Source organism: Jaculus jaculus, chromosome 14 (genome assembly GCF_020740685.1).
Source record: "Jaculus jaculus isolate mJacJac1 chromosome 14, mJacJac1.mat.Y.cur, whole genome shotgun sequence".
NCBI lineage: Eukaryota > Metazoa > Chordata > Mammalia > Rodentia > Dipodidae > Jaculus > Jaculus jaculus.
Genome location: NC_059115.1, coordinates 17,816,185 through 17,838,592, shown reverse-complemented (window position 1 = coordinate 17,838,592; position 22,408 = coordinate 17,816,185). Strand labels below are relative to the sequence as shown.

General features: G+C 38.8%; 1 pseudogene; it reads left to right on the top strand.

Moving 5' to 3' along the window:
• The first annotated feature begins 4,431 nt into the window (after positions 1-4,431).
• LOC101602188 lies at positions 4,432-5,392 on the top strand (annotated as a pseudogene).
• Positions 5,393-22,408: the final 17,016 nt, after the last annotated feature.

The window sequence follows — 22,408 nt, the reverse complement described above, 5'->3', positions numbered from 1 at the left end:
AAGTCTTTTCCTAGTCCTATATTGTGGAGAGTGCCTCCTACTTTTTCTTCCAGTATTTGAAGAGTTTCAGGTCTTATGCTGAGGTCTTTAATTCACTTGGATTTGATTTTTGAGTATGGTGAAATGAGTGGGTCTAATTTCATTTTTCTACATATAGCCATCCATTTTTTTCCTACACCATTTGTTGAAGATGCCATCTTTCCTCCAGTCTACATTATTGACACCTTTGTCAAAGATCAAGCAATGGTAGTTACTTGATCTAAGTGCTGGGTCTTCAATTCTGTTCCATTGGTCTATGTTTCTTTTTTAAGTTTATTTCAGTACCATGTGATTTTTGTCACTACAGCTTTGTAATATAGGTTTAGATCAGGTATGGTAATACTGCCAGAGGTATTTTTGTGTGTGTATTTCTATCATCTATCTATCTACCTATCTATCTATCTACCTACCTATCTATCATCTATCTATGTATATATGTATATTTATTTTTGCTGAGTATATGTTTGGATATCTGAGGCATTCTGCCATTGCATAGGAATTTTGAGATCATTTTTTTCAGTCTCTGTGAAAAATAATGCTGGTATTTTTATTGGTATTGCATTAAATCTGTATATTCTGTTGGTACAATTGCTATTTTCACAATATTAATCCTACCTACACAGGAGCATAGGAGGTCTTCTCAACTTCTCAAGTCCACCTTGATTTCTTTCTTGAGTTTTCTTTTTAATGTTTTCATTATATAGGTCTTTCACATCCTTGGTTAGTGTTATTCCAAAATATTTAATTTTTGTTGCTATTGAAAATGGGACAGATGCACTGATTTCTTTATCTGTATATTTGTCCTTTGCATATATAAAAGCTACTGATTTTTGTGCATTGATTTTGTATTCTGCCACTGTGCTAAAGGAATTTATCACCCCTAGAAGTATTGAGATGGAAACTTTTGGGTCACTTATATATAGACCATATTATCTGCAAATAGGGTTAACTTAACTTCTTCCTTTCTAATTTTAATCCCTTTTATTTCTTCTACTGTCTTATTGCTTGGGCTGGTACTTCTAGTACTATGTTAAAGAGCAGTGGTGAGAGTGTGCACCCCTGTCTTGTTTCCAATTTCAGTGTGAACTTCTTGAGTTTTTCCCCATTAAGTATTATTTGGGCTTTAGGAGCTTTATATATAGCCTTTATTGTGTTGAGATATAAATCCTCCATGCCTATTCTTTCCAGTGTTTTGATCATGTAGTGGTGTTACATTTTGTCAAAAGCCTTCTTTGCATCAATTGAGATGATCATGTGTTTCTTATGGTTCAGTTTATTTATATGGTGTATTATGTTGGGCAATTTCCATCTGTTAAACCATCCCAGCATCCCTGGGATGAAGCCTACTTCATTAAGGTAGATAATGTTTTTGATGTGCTGTTGAATTCAGTTTGCAAGGATTTTGTTCAGGATCTTTGCATCTAAGTTCATTAGGCCTATAGTTTTCTTTCCTTGTTTCATCTCTGTCTGGTTTTGGTATTAGGGTGATGCTAGGATACAAGGAGTCAGGGAGGATTCCCTAGTCTCTGCTTATGCAAAACAATTTGAGAAAAATGGTTACCATTTTTCAATGAAGGCTTGATAGAATTCATCTGAGAAGCCATTTGGTCCTGGACTTTTCTTTTTGGGGAGGCCTTCTATTACCTTTTCAATCTCCATTGATATGATAAGTTTATTTAGGAGATTAATCTGCTCTGAATTCAGTTTTGCTAGATGATAAATGTCTAGAAATTTATCCATTTCTTCTAGATTATTCAATTTTGTGGAGGAGAAGTTTTGAAAGCATGCCCTGATGATTCTTCAAGTTCATTGATATCTGTTGTGATCAGTCCTTTTTCATTTCTGATTTTGTTAATTTGAGAGTTCTCTTTATTTTGTTCGATCAAATTGTCCAGGATTTTGTCAACCATGTTTATTATTTTTTTCAAAGAAGCAGCTCTTCATTTCATTGAGTTAAATTTTGTTGTTTTTATTTTTACTTTCCAATTTATTAATTTACTGTGGAATTTGAATTATTCCCAGCCATTTTGAGGTATTTTATGGGGTTTGATGCTTTCTTGTGTTCTGTACTATTTTGAACCTGGTCTATTTTGATTATTTTGCTCTTCTTCTTGTTGGCTGTTGAAGTTGGCTGTTTGACTCTTGTGTGTGAAGGATGCCCTCAAGTATGCTCTGCAGGCTTGGCTTTGTGTTCATATAATCATACAGTTGACTTTTTCATGGAAAGCTTTCCTTTTACCATCTATTATGAGGGATACTTTTACTATGTATAGTTGCTTGGGTTAGAAGCCATAGTTTTTTAGTCTTTAAAGTATTCCATTGTAGGTCCTTCTGGTTTTCAGGGTTCCTATGAGAAATTTGAGGAAATTCTAATGGAATTGCCTTTGTATGTTGGGAGTTGTTTCTCTGTTGCTGCTTTTAACACTCTTCGTTTTCATTGTTAAGAGTTTTAACTATTACATGCCTTGGAGAGTTTCTTCTTTGATCCTGACTGTTTGGTGTTCTGTGAGCTTCTCATATCTGAATGGCCCTCTCTTTTGAGAGATTCAAAACTTTTTCTTCAATACTTTTGTTGAATATGCCCTCTATGGCTCTGGCCTACATTTCCTCTCCTTCTACTCTACTAATGATCTGGATGTTTGGTCATTTTAAGGTATCTTACTGTTCCCTCATATTTTGCTCACTTGGTTTTTTCTGAACTTAGCAAAGTTTTTTGCCTCCTGATCAATTTCTTGTGTCTTCTCTTCCAAGTCAGAAGTTCTGTCTTCCACATGAGTAACTCTGTTGATGAGGGGTTCTACAGGAGTTTGTGTAATTTATAGTGAGTTTTGTTTTCTCTTGTTTCATTTTGCATTGTGTCCATCCTTTTGTTGCTGTTGTTGTTTTGTTTTGTTTCCAAGGTAGGGTCTCACTCTAGTCCAGGCTGACCTGGAATTCACTATATAATCTCAGGGTGGCCTCGAACTCAGGCAATCCTCATATCCCTGCCTCCTGAGTGTTGGGATTAAAGGTGTGCACCACCACACCTAGCCCATCCTTTTTGTGAGGCACAATTTCAATTCGAGTTCTGATTTTCTTGATGCTTCCTTGAATTCATTCTTGCATTTGGTCTAGTGTTCATTAAGTCTTCCATTTCTTGACTTGCCTTCAATTTATTCATATCTCTGCAGGATTCTAACATTTTCCTCAATCAAGTTTAGCCTACTGTTAAAAACTGAATGGTCTAGAATATGATTCTGTTCAATTTCTTTGATACAATTGTTGGTTCTTTGATGGTTTGTTTCCAGTTCAGTGATTTTTTTTTTAATCAGGGTCTCATTGGTTGTTGTATTTTCGTTTTGGGAATGAATTTCTGTTGATTTTTGTATGATTTCATGGGGGGCTTTCATTGTAGGACTAGGCATCCTTGGTGGAGATCTCTCATTTTTCACACTTTCATTGGCTTTTTTGTGCTCTTGCTACCCATTTTGGGGAGTTTCTTTATTTTATTAAAGGAAGCATGTTTCTGTGCTTTGGCCCATGCAGTCTCTGACTCATGTGAACAGGGATGCTGGTACCCAGTGGCCAGTCAGATTACCACAGCATAAGGCTTGATTCCACAGCTCACACAGGGACCAGGCCTCCCCAAGCATAGCACAATAGGACCTATCAGGACCAGGGAACTGGGAGGATCCAGGGCACAGCAATCTGGCCTACTCACTTCACATCATGCCTTCCATCACACAGTCCAGTCCAGGGAACCTGGGCCAGGGAACTGGGAGGATCCAGGAAAGAGGGCTCTGGCCTACTCACTCCACACTGCCGCTCCCTCCAGCTCACTGTCCAACCCTGGAACCCAGAGCTGGGAACTGTGAGGACTCAGAAAATGTGTCTGGTCTACTCACTCCACAGTGCAATGTCCCCCATTTGCGTTATTTTAAATTATATATTTAGAATCAATTCAGAAGTAAATTTTTTTCATGGCCTAAGCAATAATTTTTTGTGTGTTTTAAACAATATGAGGAAGATACATCATCAGTTTATGCCCAAAATACTAAACTGTACTTCTATTTGTTCTCACTTTTCATAGCACCACCCAGGCAACATTTCCACATCCTTAAGGCTGAACTGTTTTTAAATGAACTCTACAGGGAGTTCTCCCCCATCAATGCATTCCTGTCAATGGCTCTAACTTTCTTGCTTAAAGTGAAAAATATTTTAAGACCTTTTTTGTCCATGTAACACAGGTTTGTCAAACTCCTGATCTCAAACCAACCTCCTGACACAACCTCCCACACACCTAGAAAGACTATACATGTGCACAATGGATGGCTATAAAAGTTCTTAATGACTTTTTTTGTTTACATGAAATATTGCTGTTCTAATTTAAAGGAAAATATTCTGAGTATGAGAATGGATTCCAGGGATTTAGTCATAGGTATAATGTTCCTATAGCAGAATACAAGTGGAATTCTGGGAAATGTTCTCTTCTTTACTACTGTCTACTAATTTACTATAGTAAATATACATTAAAACCCACAGACTTGATTCTCACACACTTGATGATAGCGAACTTCTTGATTATTTTCTCAAATGGAGTGCCCCACACGATGGCAGAATTTGGGTTGAAACAGTTTTTCAATGATTTGGGCTGCAGGATTCGTTTGTATGTTCATAGAGTGGGCAGGAATATGTCCATTGGCTTAATCTGCCTCCTGAGTGTCTTCCAAGCCATCACCATCAGCCTCAGGAACTGCAATTGCATGAAACTTAAAGTCAAGGCTTCCGAGTACATTGCTCTCTCCATGTCCCTCTACTGGATCCTGCATTGGTAATAAATTTGATTATTTCTGTATATGTGTATGCCAAATGGAGTATTAAAAACATGACCAAGGGAAACGATTTTGAATACTGCTCTGCAGTAAGTCGTGATGATGTCACTGAATATTTCTACGTAGCATTATTCGTGTGCCCTGAGTTTTTATTTTCTGTGCTCATCATATGCTCCAGGGCCTCTATGGCCGTCCCTCTGCATAGACATAAGCAGCGAGTTGAACGCATCCGCAGCACCAGTGTTTCTGCCAGAGCCTCAGCAGAGTCTAGAGCCACCCAGAGCATTTGCACCTGGGTATCCATCTTTCTAGCTTTTTGTACCCTCTCCTCAATCTCACCTGGCTGCATTTCCCTTTTGAGTAACCTACACTTGTGGCTGGTGAAGATCACTGCCCTCATTTCTTTCTGTTTTCCCACTTTTGGACCCTTTGTTTTGAGTTGTGGCTCCAACTGTGCTCCTATACTGATTGGTTTGGAAAAGGAATACAAAATCCCACAAATTTATAAGTGTCTAATTTTATGCTTTGTGCATAGTATATGATGTGTAGTCACGCACTCCTTCAAAACATCCATAAGGAAAGTCATAGATAAAGCCTTGTACTTTGTCTTTGTAAAGTGAACCCTGGCGCTACTTCGTTTCATATCATTTAATGTGGCATCAATATGAACATAGCACAGAGGAATAAGACAGGGTGTTTCCTTCTGGGTAAATGTCCTGCTGTTAACAGTACTTTACGATTGTTTCTTGAAGCAAATTGAATGGGTTAGGTCTCAGCTCTTCAATATCATATTCCTGAGAGTAGCTAACCAGAGGGAATATGCATTGTCAAAGCTTGCCAGAAGAAAACACAGGGAAAAACTTGGTGAGGAATATTTTGGAGAGGGAGTTTTTCACAAATTCCTCATGTCTTTGGCACAGATTAGTCTTTTTTACATTTCTGTTATCAAGAACTTTATAACATGGAAGCAATGTCTATTCCTATAAGAAGACAGAGTTGTTTTTTTTTTCTTAACAAGAAAATTAACTTCTTGTCTTGCTTTATGAAAAAGCGTGCCCAGTTTGTTAGTAGTTCTCTGTAAACAATTATTTTTCCTTGGGAAATTTCAGAGGAAGGATCCACCCAAGTGCATGCATCCACCAGAGTAGCTCCATACCACTGAGGCTGGAATTGCTAAGAGCAGAGCCCAAGAATGTCTGTGTACCTGTTTTATCCTGAGTCAGTACCACCTGGTATGTCTGCAAGGATCCCTGTGTTTCCAGCCATGATCACTTGAAGGTTTTCAGAATAATATCAAATTTTGTGACCCTGAAAATAATTATAGCTGAGATTCAAACCAACATAACCAGGTAGATTTTAAGTATTATTTAGAAAAGGTGAATTTACCACTCTGCCACTCTGTAAATCAAAATAACTTTGGTTCTTGGGCTAGGCTGTGTTTGTGAGAGAATCAAATGACCTATATCTCAGGGCTGGAAAACCATGTGGTGTAGGCAGTTGGGTCATGGTCCCCACAAAGCAGGAAAAAAACCAAACAAGCAAAAAAAAAAAAAAAACCCTATTGGATTTATCAAGGAAAGCATCTTGGTCAGTAGCATAAGATCTGGAGAAAACATTATCATGTCATAAGTTGCTATGGTAAAAACAAGACCATCTTTGTTTGAACCTTGACCCAGCTAAGAACTGCTCCATACTAGGCAGTTAGTTTCTTGAACTAGGCAGGATAAAGAGGACTCTTAAAGGGGATCATATGTCACACCCTCACCATGCCTATCCCAGTTGGCCTCACCTATCTCATTTTACCCTGCCTGTTTCAGTAACAAAATTCAGCATTTTTACATCACACCCAAATAGATCTCCCTCTAGAGTGTGCACCCTGCCCAGGAATGGGTGGATTTCTCCTATAAGCGCAGGCTTATTGTCTGGGACACCTGGGGTATGTGTGTCCAGGTATACTGGCATGAATGCTAAAGTAAGTCTCTGACCCATGGGCAAGACAGTCTCTATCTATCTATCATCTATCTATCTATCTATCTATCTATCTATCTATCTATCTATCTATCTATCTATCTATCTATCTATCTGTCTGTCTGTCGTTCTCTTTCACTCTTTTCCTGGAACTGTGGCAGCAAAGATCTTGGGTCTTTAAGCCAGTAAGATCTCTCTTTCTGTCCCCACCCTGGAAGCCATGCCTGGGTGGAAATAGACACTTTACTTTTTATCGTTTATTACTGTCTTCACTTTTAATCTTTTTAGAAACCCATGTTTGTTTGTTTGTTTGTTTGTTTGTTTTTAAATGCCTTTTCATGTTTTTACCCCCTAGGATACATGTTCATTTACATGGGTTTCTGGGCTCCATGTGGCAAACATGGTCTCCTAAGTTCCATGTGGCATACCTCCCTTCTCCCTACTTTACTTTCCCTTCCTTATCCCTCAGTTTTCTCCCGTCACACATCTTTGTGATATGTGATATCTGAATAAAATGTACTGTTTTAAAAATCATTTTCTGGGTTACCCTGCCGCTGGCTTGGGGCTGCCTGGACCCTGCAAGCTTGCCGCAGAAGCGGGCCCCTTGCTCTGCCTGACCGATTGAATGGCCCCTGGGTCCCCAACTCCCAGATCCCCTGCTCCTGAGGTTGTATACACACAGAGTGTGAGTAGGCAAGAGCTCTGTGTTCCTTTCCCACTTCCCAGTTCCATGCACCTGGTTCACCTGCTGCTGGTTTGGGGCTGCCTGGACCCCGCGAGGATGCTATGGAAACAGGCCCCTTGCTTCAGCTTCCAAATTGAATGGACCCTGGGTACCCAACTCCCAGGTCCCCTGCTCTGGAAGGTGCACACGTGGAGGTGGAGTGAGTAGGTCAGAGCTCCAAGTGCCTCACCTCCCAATAACCTGGTCTCAGTACCCCTGCTATTGGCTTGGGCAGACTGGTCCCTTCATGTGTGTAGTGGAATCATGCTTTTTTGCTCTGGTTAACCTGATTAACTGGCTCCTGGGTCCCCAAATCCCTACACCCTGCTGTGGAGGTTGCATATGCTGAGTAGGCCACAGCTTGCTATTCATTCCCCACCTCCCAGTTCTCTGGCCTGAGTTACCTGCTGCTTGCTTGAGAAGGTCTGGTCCCTGCATGTGTGCTACAGAAACAGGCCTTTTGCTCAGGTTTCCTGATTGACCGACCTCTGGGTCTCCAAATCCCTGTTCTACTGAGACAGAATGTGTACTGGCCACTGTGGGAGCTGGTCTCTTGCCCCTAGCTCCCCAGTTTTCCTAATACTGCTTACCCAATTGCTAGGAGCAATAGTTGGAAGTAAAAATAAGGACTGACCAGGGCCAAGACTAGACACTGGCTGCTCTGATAAGCAGTACTCATTCAGCAGTGACAAGGCTGCCATGACAACCAGGAACCAAGGCTGGAGACTGACCAGAGACCCTCTGTGAGCTGATGTGCGAATGAGGTAACCGTAAGGTGGCTATCAGCAGCCAAGATAACTGAAGAAAAATATAAGAGCCCCAGCAAAAGCTCACGAAATTGTCACTCAACTCAGAGAAGCAGACTCCATATCTCCCGAGAAGCAGCAGTCTGTGGGACCCCTTGGCAGCCCAGCACAGAGAGGAGCAAGTCCAAGACCAGGCCTCCACCAGCCACCTGCAGACCAAGTGAGGTCACATGTGATTGCCCCAGAGGGTTAGGGCCAGGAGGCTAGGGTAGTTCAGAGGGTAAGGAAAACAAGGAAGTGACTTAATTAACATTTGTGCACGGTGAATAAGATGTGTAAACTGAATTAACATAATTCCACCTTTTGGCCACACCAATCTCTGGTCCTCTTGTATTGAAGAGTGTACATAGAGGAGTGAGTAGGCCAGAACACTCAGTTCCCCACCTCCCAGTTCTCCAGGTACCTCTGATGTACATGCAATCTCCACAGTCTGCACAACTGTGGGCCTAACCCTATAGTACACAAATCCAGTTCACATTTAAAACAAAACCCTCACTGAAGATTCTACAAGGACAAACACTTGCTCCCCCCTCAAGAAAATTAAATGTTTCTCCAAGAGGAGTAGACCACAATGCAAAAACATAAAATTAAAAAAAAAACAAACAATGAAAGCCAGAAAACTGAGAGACCACCACCAAGGATGTCTAGTCCCACAATGGAAGCCTCCAAAGACATCATAGAGAAAACAACAGAAAATGAGTCCCAAAATGAAAACACAACAGATAACGTGACACTGTTCAAAAGAATTCCTTAACAGGAATCAAGCCATCAAGTAATGAATAATAATGTAAATGAAATTGAACGTAATGAAAACAAAGAGAGAGTGTTAAAAGCAGCAACAGAGAAACAATTCACAACATAAAAAGACAATCCCATTAGAATAAATTCAAATTTCTCAAATGAAACCCTGAAAGCCAGGAGGGCCTGGAATGGGACACTTCAAAGTCTGAAAAACTATGCCTTCCAAAACAAGCTACTTTACCCAGTAAAAATATCCCTCATAATAGATGGTGAAAGAAAAACTTTCCATGAAAAAAGTCAACTCTATGATTATATGAACACAAATTGTTCACCTACAGAGAATACTTGAGGGAATACTCCACACGTATCAGTCAAACAACCAATCTCAGTAGCCAACAAGAAGATCATAATGACCAAAATAGACCAGGCTCAAAACAGTACATAACACAAGTAAGCACCCAACCCCATAAAACATCTCATCGTGGCAGGGATTAATTCAAACCTCACAGTAATAGCCTTAAATGTCAATGGTCTCAACTCACCATTCAAAAGACATAGGCCAACAGGACGAACCAAAAAAACTGGACCCTTCTATTTGCTGTCTTAAAGAAACCCACCTCACCACTAAAGATAGATATCTACTCAGGGTGAAAAGTTGAGAAATGATATTCCAAGCAACTGGAAGTAAAAACAAGCAAGTGTTGCAATATTAACATCCAAGAAAACAGACTTCAAAACAATCAAAAAGGACAAAGAAGGCCACTTCTTACTCATCAAGGGAATGACCCAACATAAGTGCATCACAATCATAAATATATATGCCCCAAATACAGCTACACCACAATTAATAAAACAAAATCTACTCAACAATAAAACAGAAATAAACACCAACACCATCATAATTGGAGACCTCAATATTCCACTATCATCAACAGACAGATCATCCAAGCAGAAAATCAACAGGGAAATAATAGAGCTCAAAAATATCATAAATCAACTAGACCTAAAGTATATCTACTGAACTTTCCAGGCCACTCTACAGAATACACATTCTTCTCAGCAGTGCATGGAACCTTCTCCAAAACAGACCTTATATTACAGCATAAAGCATACCTTCATAAAGTTAGGAAAATTTAAGTAACTTCCTGCAGCACATCAGATCACAATGCTTTAAAGCTATAAATTAAAAACAAGAGATACATCAAGAATGCCACCAACTCCTGGAGAATAAACAACACACTTTTAAAAAATGAATGGGTCATGGAAGAAATCAAAAATGAAATTATAAAATTCCTAGATTTGAATGATAATGAAAATACAACCTACCAAAACTTATGGTACTCTATGAAGGCAATCATAAGGAGAAAATTCATAGCCCTAAATGCTTTCATCACAAAGACAGAGAGAACATAAATCAATAACCTGACTGTCCACTAAAGGCACTGGAAAAACAAGAAGTATCCAACCCAAAGAGCGCCATATGGAAAGATAATCAAGATTAGGGCAGAAATGAATGAATTGAAAACTAGGAAAACAATTTGAAAAATCAATGAAATGAAGAGCTGGGTCTTCAAAAATAAACAAGATTGACAAACCCCTGGCTAAAGTGATCAAGCACAAAAAATAAGTCTAAACTAACAAAATCACAAATGAAAAAGGAGAGATCACTACAGACATAAATGAAATTGGAAGAATCACCAGGGCATACACTCAAAACCTCTACTCCACAAAATTATGTAATCTGGAAGAAATGGATGAACTTCTAGATACATACCACCTACCCAAACTAAACTCAGAGCAGATTAATCTCCAGAAAAAAATCCTATCACATCCATGGAGATTGAAAAGGTATTCAAAAACCTCCCCCAAATGAAAGTCCAGGACCAGATGGCTTCTCAGCTGAATTCTATCAGACCTTCATGGAAGAACTAAAACCACTTTTTTCTCAAATTATTCCACATAATCAGAGACCAGGGAATCCTTTTCAACTCCTTTTATGAACCTAGCATTACCCTAATACTAAAACCAGACAGAGATACAACAAGGAAAGAAAATTATAGGCTTATATCCCTAATGAACTTGGATGCAAAGATCCTGAACAAAATCTTTACAAACCAAATTAAAGAACACATGGAAAGCGTTATCCACCTTGATCAAGTAGGCCTCATCCCAGGGATGCTGGGATACTTTAACATACTAAAATTGGTCAATGTAATACACCATATAAATAAACTGAACCATAAGAACCACATGATCATCTCAATTGATTCAGAGAAGGCTTCTGACAAAATATAACACAACTTCATAATCAAAACACTGGAAAGAATAGGCATGGAGGGTTTATATCTCAACACAGTAAAGGCTGTATATAAAGTTCCAAAGCCCAAATAATTTATAATGGGGAAAAACTCAAGGAGTTCCCACTGAGATTGGGAACAAGACAGGGATGCCCTATCTCACCACTGCTCTTCAACATAGTACTAGAAGTACTGGCCCAAGCAATAAGACAGGAGAAAGAAATAAAAGGAATTCAAATTTGGAAGGAAGAAGTCAGGTTAGCCCTATTTCAGATGACATGATCCTATATATTAGTGACCCAAAAGCATACATCCCAAAACTTCCATACGTGATAAATTACTTCAGCAAAGTGGCAGGATACAAAACCAATGCACCAAAAGCAGTAGCTTTTCTATATGAAAGGACAAATATACTTATAAATAAATTAGTGAGACTGTCATATTTTCAATAAAAACAAAAATTTAAATACCTTGGAATAACACTAACAAAGTATGTGAAGGAAGTATGTATTAAAAACATAAGACCATGCAAGAAAGAAATAGAGGAGGGCTTGAGAAGATGGAAGGACCTCCCATGTTCCTGGATAGGTATAATTACTATTGTGAAAATGGCAATTCTACCAAAAGTAATATACAGCTTTAACCAAATATCAGTAAAAATACCAGCATTATTCTTCATTGAGACTGAAAAAATGAAATCAAATTTCATGTGGAATGGAAGAATGTCTTGGCTATCCAAACATATCTTCAGCAAAAGAAACATCTCTGGTGGTATCTCCATAGCTTTATTACAAAGCAATAATAATAATAACAATAATAGCAACAGAAACACAGACCAATGGAACAGAATTGAAGACCCAAACTTTAGGGGAAGCAACTACAGCACATTAACATGAAGAAAACAACACCATACCCATGAGAATTATTCCATGAAAGCTGATCACAAAACAAAGCTGCACGAATTCTGCCACCAAAGGCCCAAGGCCCAATCCATGTTGGCAGGTTAGTGAAAGCCTTCTGAGGTAGTACTGCATGTAGTAGTCTGTACAGCCATGAAAGTGAACATTTTCTCCCACGTGATCTGGTTCCTTATTTAATTGTAGGTGCTTCTGGGAAAAGAAAACAGTTTGTGGTGTGAGCATATTAACTTGATAAAGCCACTTCTGGTGCACAATCTGGTGGCTGCATAGGTGTATCAGAGGTCTTTTTAGCTGCTAGTGAATCTGTGTCTCAGCAGTGGTAAGTTGAAGAGTTTGGATACCAGATCAGGGTGTCCATTGCTGTTCTCATACAGTGACCCTGGTAACCATGGGGTCATTTGTAAGACTATGGTAGCTAAAAATTATGGTGGTGTCTTGTGAGGGTCATTATTTGCCCAAAACCATGCATTTAAGTAATTTGGCTTGCAGTCTGCTCTTTAGAAGTCAGGAATAAAATGAAGTCAGTGTGTGTGGTGGTTTGATTCAGGTGACCCCCATAAACTTAGGTGTTCTGAATGCTAAGTTCCCAGCTGATGGAGCTTTGGGAATTAACACCTCCTGGAGGCAGTTCATTGTTTGGGGTGGGCTTATGGATTTATAGCCAGCTTCCCCTTGCCAGTGTCTGGCACACTCTCCTATTCCTGCTGCCCACCTGATATTGGCCAGGAGGTGATGCCCACCCTCTGCTCATGCCATTGTTTCCCCCTGCCATCATGGAGCTTACCTTCGAGTTTGTGAGCCAAAGTAAACCTCTTTCCCCCCGTCCCCACAAGCTATTCGTGGCCACGTGATTTCTGCCTGCAATGTGAATCAGACTGCAACAGTGTGTCAGGGGTTTTCAAAGCTGTATTTGGGGAGACTGGGAGTGATTAGTGTCTGCATGAGGATTCTTTGTGTGGTGTCTACTTACTAGACTGATATGCCCACCCAACCTGCAGATAATTGAGTCATTCCTGTGTCAGCTGAGCACATGTGGACATGGTTGCAAGGGACAGAGTTGACAGTAAAAGGTCTACAACTTCTGGTCACCTGGACACTCCTACACTGGTGTACAGCAGCAGAGTTTAAACAATGTATGGCACAGCTTCAATTTATTGAATGTTTTAATTATAGAATATTGGTGGGGAAATATTAGATCTCATCGTTATCAATTGGAACTGTATTAAATGGGTTGTTCAACCTACATATGCAGCTGGTCATAATGTTTATAAATCCAACATCCATGTATGTAGGCAACCCCTGGGGCTGTTGGTAGCTGCCACTTCATCTATACCAGGGCAGTGGTGGACCCTGGATTCAGAACAGCTGGTCCACTTTCATAATGCCTGAGAATGAGGAGAAGGTAGTGAGCACAGCAGACTCAGGTTCTGGGGTCACAAAAGTATTTATTACACCCCTGACAACCCTCTATAAGCCCCAGACAAAGCATCACTAAACCTCTGTCTCCACCCCTTCTAGGTGCATTGTGCCTACTCCATCTTGTATACTCTATAATGTTCATCTTGGTTTTCTTTATTCCAAGACCCTAAATTAGGACCTTCCTTAATAACAGGACATCAGCCCTGACCTGTGTCTACCTTCCCTTTGGGCTGTGTTTCCTTCCATTTCCAGCATATTTGCCAAATCTCTGTGCTTTTATTTCCAACACTCTCAAATGTCACGGGGTCCATGTATTACTCAATTATAATTCCTCAATAACTCAAATACATACCCTTGAACACTGACCCATGACCACATGTCTCATGACCTTTTTTCTTGAATCTATTTATGTTAGAATTTTTTGATTTTTTTTCATACACGGATGTAATGAATTTTATGATCTTACACCCACCCCATCAATTACTCCCTCTTATCCTTATCCAATTAAAACTTTCATCAGTTCTTTTAATCCAACCATAACCATTCTCAAATCTATTGAATTGTTTTCATTTTCTTGAATTCACTTCTCCCTCTCCATCTCACACCAGAACATTTTCCTTAACTAATATAAAATGTTCTGTCAGGGCTCATGTTTTACAGCATGCAGTTGTGGCACCACTTGGAAACTGTAGCATGTGAGACATAACTGGAGGAAGTAGTGACAATAGTGGATCATCCTGTGAGACCCTTTGACTGTCAGTCACCTGTGTCTATTCCATTAGGTATGGTTGCAGTCTCAACTCTTTACATGTTGGTTATTCCTCACATTCTCAGCTTCATGCTGTTTCTGCTTACACCCATTCTTTGGAACACATTGACTGTGTATTTGGTTTTGCTGGCATTGTTTTCCACCGCTGTTGTTGAGGTTTGAGGCTCAAGGCTGTGTTTATTCCTTATGCCTGCTCTGTTTTAAAGACCATGAGTATAAAAAGATTATTTGGGAGAAACATTCATTGGATGTAATTTGACAATACCTGAGGATGGAGGGAAGGACAGAGGATAGAATGTTCTTAGATTCACATACAAAAATATATATTTTTTTTAAAAAAGGGGGATATGATGGAGAATGGAATTTCAAAGGGAAAAGTGGGGGGGAGGGAGGGTATTACCATGGGATTTTTTTTTATAATCATAGAAAATGTTAATAAAAATTGAGAAAATAAATAAATAAATACAAGCTTGCCTCTATAGCCTGAAGAACACATTATGTTTATATTCAAAATGCAATTAATCCAATCACACCAACGTACATATTTGTATGGTTCCTAATCATCTGCTAACTGTAAGTCTAACAGGCAGACTCATCACAATCCTTGCATAAAATTCAATGCTTGCAAAGGAACAGACTACCCTTTATGACTAAAAAATATTTTGCTGTTAAGTGAATGTGGAGGGGCTCTTCCTTTTCTGAACCTTGGTGGGGGATAACTGTGAAGTTCAGAGTCACTAGATGCACATTTCTCTGGATAAGCTGCAGGCAGAGCATTTGGAAGGATTTTGCTGAAGTAAATATTATCAGTCTCTAACATTTGTGACTTGAACAAAGCATCCTGAGGCAGAAGTTTGTGTCTCCAAATGCAACCACAATGGCAGTGTGCCTTGCATATGGAGCCATAAAATAATTTTTTAAAAAGTCTTTGAAATGTTCAAAACAAGAAGAATCCCTTAGTGAGAGTCAGGTTGAAATCCAAATGTGGAGCTGCTTTAGCTCCACCTAGGATGACTGCCCCTTCTCACATCAGCTCAGAAGGGAAGGACTTTAGTGCTGTCAATCTGAAGGTCAAATGGACCATCCCGTGTTCTTAGCTCATGTGGGTTGTAAATTCAACCACCTGAAGTAGCTCCAACATTACTGAGGTTATGATTCATTTTAAAATATTATTTTTGAGAGAGAGAGAGAGACAGAGAAAGAGAGAGACAGAGAATGGAGAGAAACAGGGTCTCCTGCCTTTGTAAATAGCCTCAAAATGCACTCACCATCTGGCTTGACAGGGGTACTGGAGATTTACCTGGATGGCAGGCTTTGTAAACAATCACTTTAAAAAAATATTTTATTTATATTTATTTATTTATTTGACAGAGAGAGATAGAGAGAGCAAGAGTGATATTGGGCACACCAGGGCCTCCAACGACTGGAAACAAACTCCAGACACATGCACCCCCTTTGTGCATCTGGCTAACATGGGTCCTGGGGAATTGTACCTGGGCCCTTTGGCTTTTGCTGAGCCATTTCCCCCATTTTGTTTCAGTGTTTTGAGGTTAATTAAACAACAGGAAACTGTGGGAAAATATCAATTGCATATTTATCACAAAACTAGGAGATTTTCTATTTCTTAAAAACAAAACAGATCCTGGACAAGGTGGGGACATGACTTATAAGAATGAAGGGTCCAAAGGAGGGAAAACACATGGAAACGATGCTATTGATGCTCGTCAGCCACCAAGAAGGACTACGCAAAAGAGCAACACATGCATTTAAGATAGAAGAAAGGGTATAAAAAGTTAAAAAGGTAGAAACAAGGATTAGGACGGTGCGAGTGGCCCTGGATTCAGGGGAGGCTCTGGGGGAAACATTAGTGCTGTGGATGTGTTGAACACGCAGCTTGTGTCTATACAGAATGAAAACCACGGAGCCACTGGACCAGACAATAAGCACAGAGAACAAAACTTCAGGGCATACCAACAGTGCTGCGTACAGTGAGTCCATGACGCCATCACGACCTTGAATAGAACAATATCCATAACCTCTTTTATCTGTCATGTTTTGGCCTTTCAACTTGTGATTTAAATTATATATAGGGAAGATGCAATTTACCATCATGTATAGTATCCAGAATAAGGAAATGCAGAAGTCAATGTACTTTGGAGCCTTGACATTAAGGTCCTGACAACAGGAATTCCTGGGGCTGATGGTGATGGCCTGGAAGACACTCAAGATGCAGGTGGAACCAATGGACATGCTCCTGCCCACTCTTTCAACATACAAAATAAATCTACAACCCATCTCATTGATCAACTCTTTCATCCCAAAGGCTGTCATGATGCCGGGCAGTCCTTTAGCAAGAATGATCAAGATGTTGGCCATCATCAAATTCTTGATGATCACATCAGTGGTCTTCAATGAGCATTCATGATAGTAAAGGACTAGATAATGGGAAAGGAGAGAGAAATTTCCCAGAAATCCAACTATGGTCTGTGATAAGATCACTATTCCTATTATCAGATCTCTGGGGTCCATTCTGATACCTATTATCTTCTACTTTAAATTAAGCAGAAGTCATTGCTCTGAGAAAAATAGTTTGCTAAAATGTTTGTAGTCAGCCCTGTGGTACACACTGATATCCTACCAGGTGCTTGAGAGGCTGATGAAGAAGAATCCACGAGCTCAATAGGTTAATCTCATCCTGAACAAAGTAGCATGACTGTGATTTTGTAACCAACAGTTACATACAGGGAGAGAGACAAAACCATGAAGATGTACAAATTAATGTGGAGATTTCTCAGCAGGTTTCATGCAAAGTCATCATTACAGTTGAGGTGATGTTGCCTTGACAAAGCAGTGAAAAGTGAGGGGAAATAGAAAGAAAGCATTGTATTAAACTGATATTTGCTAGTCACATTGAAAAAAAAAAGAAAAATTCAGTCATTGCCCATATCATAAAACAAAATTTCTCATTGGATTTGTGACTTAAACTTTGAATATAAATATTGTGAACATGAATGTATTTTATGTATGGTCTCAGATAAAATGTATTCTCAACCCACACATGGCAGGGTAACCACATGAATTAAATGAAAACAATTAGTTAAGTTTCAATTAAGCGATCATTATTATCAAATGACATGCACATAGTACTCATACTTCACATACAGGAGTTGAGGTCAGAGAGTGAGACAGGTTGAATCCAATAAAAATAACTCTTTCAGAAAAAAATAAAGAATAAAAATTGGCAAAACAACCCAACAAGTACAATCCTCCTATAATATTCACTGAATAGTAAGTATGGATACAATATTATATAAAGCAGTATTGGATATAATACACTAGCAGAAAAATTCAGTAAAAATAGTAGGAAATACCAATTCTGTGCCTGGATTTGATAGACCACAACTTGCACGCATTAGAAAGTAAAAATTGGTACAATCAATTCTGGAAGACTGTTTGATAGTATCTAAATAAGTGGAATATCTCTAAATCTACATGCAAACATTCCCACTCTTGATTTTTTTTATTTATTTGAGAAAAAGAGAAATAGGGAGAGAGAGAGAGAATTGGTGTTCCAGGGCCTCCAGACGCTGCCAATAAACTCCAGACATATGTGCCACCTTCACATCAGGGTAATGCTGGGTCCTGGGTCCCTTGGCTTTGCAGACAAGTGCCTTAAATGCTAAACCATCTCTCTAGTCCAAACAGTCCCACTTTTATGAACATTCCTGCAAACAGTTTTGTATTTAATTCACCAAAGACAAATTCCAGACCCTATATCTCAGTCAGAGTTGTACTAGTATTAACTTAATGACAACCGCATATGTGCTTTAACTAAAAAGTGACCCAGTTGATGTATAGCCATACCGTATAATCCTATATAACAATTATATTGGAGATGAGTAACACATTTAAAAAAATCTTATGTCCATAGGTTAGATATGTTCTCATTAGTTCAAGAAGCTTCTTTTATAAATATTATGTTTCTTTGTTTGTTTGAAAGTTGGAAAGAGAGAAAGAGAGAGAGAGACAGAACAGGTGCACCAGAGACTCTAGTCACTGCAAGCAAACTCTAGATTCATGTGTCACCTTGTGCATTTGGCTTTTCATGGGTATTGAGGACTTGAACTCAACTCCTTAGGCTTTTCAGGCAAGTACCTTAACCGGTGAGCCATCTCGCTCCAGCCTTTAAGAAGTTTCTTTTTTAACTACTGAGGAGACAGAAAACAAATTTCTCAGAAGATGTGGCAGTTGAGTCCTATACTGAACTCTCAAAGAGACATCTCTATCATATCCCATGAGGCTCAGAGAACATTGTGAAGCATGTGGTGGAAAGAATATAAAAGCCAAAAAATTTAGAGAAGTGCTCTTGAATGCTGCATTCCAGACACAAACTGGTCATTGCATTCTTGACCTCACAGAGGCTGCTGTCATATGCAAATGCCAAAACCTGCACAATATTGTGCCATAAACATGTCATCATAGAAATTGGGGGAGGGCAAAAAGAGCATGAAAATAGAAGTGGACTAGTGTGCAAAGTTAAGGGCATCTGTGGGAGGAGGATGAGCAGTTTAAGAAAGTAATGAGAGGCAAGTTTGACTATTTGATTTGATGCAGTAACACATATATGAGAAATTTCAACCAATACTTTAAAGAGATAAACAATCATATAGGCAAAATAACAAAGTTTTCAGAGGGTGTGTATGGTTATATTTATAATATAAAGCACAGTCTAAAAGATGATATTAACTTGCAGTTTTATTTGGCTCAGATTTGCCTAGGAATTCAGCATTAAACATCAAATACAAGTAACAATTTAGGAGTCACTGTCATAATCCTGTTAATCCTGATGATATGATGCCTGCTGTGATTTTCACATCTGCATAATATGGACATAGGCATCATCTTCATTGTCAAGGCAGGATCTTAGAAACACAAAAGGGTAAGTCACTGAATAAATTAAAAAATGTTAGAGGAGAGGTGAGACCTGAGAGACAAGAACATGGCCAAGTTTGAAGCAAAGACAGTCACATCTGTGCTCACAAAGCTATGACTCCATATTTCTAAATATGTGTAATATTTAGTTGTTTTCTTAACTTCCCATTTTATTCCACTTGCTGATATTTTTGATGCATGATCTTGGCTATAAAACTTTTTTATCTTAGTGTATTAATCTTATAGAAAAATTTCAAATGCAATTGGATTCAGAAATTCTAACAAAGTACAGTACTCTGATTATACTTTATTTCTTCTAGAAACTATCATATGACTTATGTATTTTACAAGTGCAAATTTTATCTGGAAGTAGAGATGTTCACTTGTTATGACTCTATGAAAAAAACATGGTGGTGTCTATCAAATAAATTGTTTAACACAATTACTTTGTCAAATAAAATGAAGCATGCAATATGAATATATTTTAAAATAGTGTAAGAAACATCAAGTAACTAATAATTTAAGGTTTAAAACATATTTTTCATGTGGGGAGCTCAGTAGATAAAGCAATCACAGCTAAAAGCTTGATTACTCATTCTGTAGCAGACTTCTGTAACACAAATAGTCTGATAGCAAGATGGGAGGTAGAAAAAGGAAAATTTATTAAATTATCTTGATGAGCAGAGAAAAAAGAGGAGATCAAGATTGAGAGACACCTTACATCAAATTAAGTGGATCTGGATTGGTGAGAACAGACCAAAAGTTACACTCTGACTTCATATACAGCATGACCAGCACACATACACATCCACAAACACAAACCCAGAAATAATAACATAAGCTTTTAAAAAGCTTATACTTACTAATACCTTTGTCAACACAACTATTAGAAGCAAAGTGTATGGCTCATTCTTAGATAAGAGTCATATATATGACAGAATTCAATCAAGAAGCCTATAATATTATCTGAGTAATATGAAATATTATGCATTGTCCAAATTGAATAAAGGAAATTTACAAGGAGCAAGTATTGCTCCCTGGTAGAAAACTTGCCTGCCATGGACAAGGCCCTGTTAATAACAACACTGGTAAACAAAAAGCAAACTCGTGCCATCAGTTTAGGCTTAATATTAGAACATTTTTAAACCTTAGGAAATACCACAGATACCTATGTCCTGAAAACCATTGTTTAATGTTCATAATCATCGTGGCATTCCCTTCAATACTGTGCTCCCAAGTGCAAGAGGGAGAGCAATCCCACCAATGCTATTAACCTCTGATTTTTCAATGACCTCCCTTGCTTCCTTCCCGTGCTTGCTTGCTCTGCCCTGCAGATGGACGCACCAAACACTTACCTGACTCAGTCTCTGCAGAACATTCTGTTCAGTGCGCAGATCCTGACTTCACAACCAGCATGTGGGAGGCAGAGGCAGCTCATCCCTGAGATAAAGTCTGAGACTCTGTGACCTCACCTCCCTTCTGACTGCAATTTTCACTTCACCTGCAGTGGTCATGACAGCGCTGGCCTGGGGAACTGAGAACTTTTTAAAAACTTGTTCCAGTTGTTGATTACCAGAACCAATTATGAGTTCCTTTGTCTTCAAGGAAACAAAGTGTATTGAAGGGCCTCTGACCTGCTCCTGGTCCCAGAAGGACGTCAAGGTCTCCTGTGGAAGGTGCAGGAAATACTAAGCTTTCAGTTATGAGAGCTCAAATGCAAAGAAGTCTACATGTCTCCCTTAGTCCCAGAACTCCCTCTGTGTTTCAAACATAAATCCAATTAATTCTTTTTTGTTCTGATCCCTAACCTGCCACATCTTAGAGAACCCAACAGAATACTAGAAGCCATCAAAATCTATGTTATTTGATGAAGTAAAAGGGTGAACATGATGCAATTTACACTAAAAATCAATGGGCTAACTTGTACAATGGAATTCAAATTAATTTTGACATGATGATATGAAAATATCCAATGAAAAATTTACAAATACTGACCTCGGCAGTGATAGGAATTCTCACTATAGCACAAGGCTTGAAGAAAGAGAATAATAAACATCCCTCACAAGAAAAAGTGTTTTGGTCAATAGGTCATCTGAAAATTTCTATATTATTTATAAAATCAGTGTATTGTTTATCCAAAAAACTAAAAATAGAGCTACCTTGTGACCCTGATATACCAGTCCATGGGCATATACCAAAATAACTCTTATTTCCAACCACAGAGAGACTTGCTCATCTATGCTTATGGCTGCTCAAGTCACAACAGCTATGAAATGGAATCAGTGCAGATGTTCATCAGCTAAAAAATGGATAAGGAAAATTTGGCATATATATACACAGTATAAAATATATTTAGTCATAAAATTTCTATTCATGAGGTGGAAAGCTGGCTTCATGGTAAAGGTGCTCGCCTGCAAAGCCTAATGACCTGGGTTCAATCTTAACCCCAGTATCCACATAAAACCAGATGCCCAAAGTGGTGCATGCATTTGGAGTTCATTTGCAGTGGCAAGTGGACTTGACAAACTCATTCTTTATTTTCCTCATTTTTTGTTTCTTCTCTCTCTGCTTTTAAATGAGTCATTATTTTTTTAAAATTGTACTATTATAAAATCTGCATGAAATCAATGGACCTAGAAAATTACATTAAATGAGGTATCCCAGACCCAGAAGGAAGACATCACACATTCGTTTCAGTATGGATAAATAGCACTTCGGTAGAAAATATGTGTATTTCAATGGGAATACTTGTGGGTAGAAGCCAGGAAACTAGAAAGTGGCTCAGGAGATGGGAAGAGGAAGATTTAAAAGTCAGGAAGGCACAAGAACACAGGGGATAATCAATGTGAAGTGGGAATTACAGGATGGAAGGATTCAGGGGGTGAAGGAGGCCAGGGAGATGGGAGGAGGAGTGGCAAGGGGTGTAAATCAGCTGAACTGGACATACGCATTTTTCTTGTCATTAATTTCTCAATACTATAT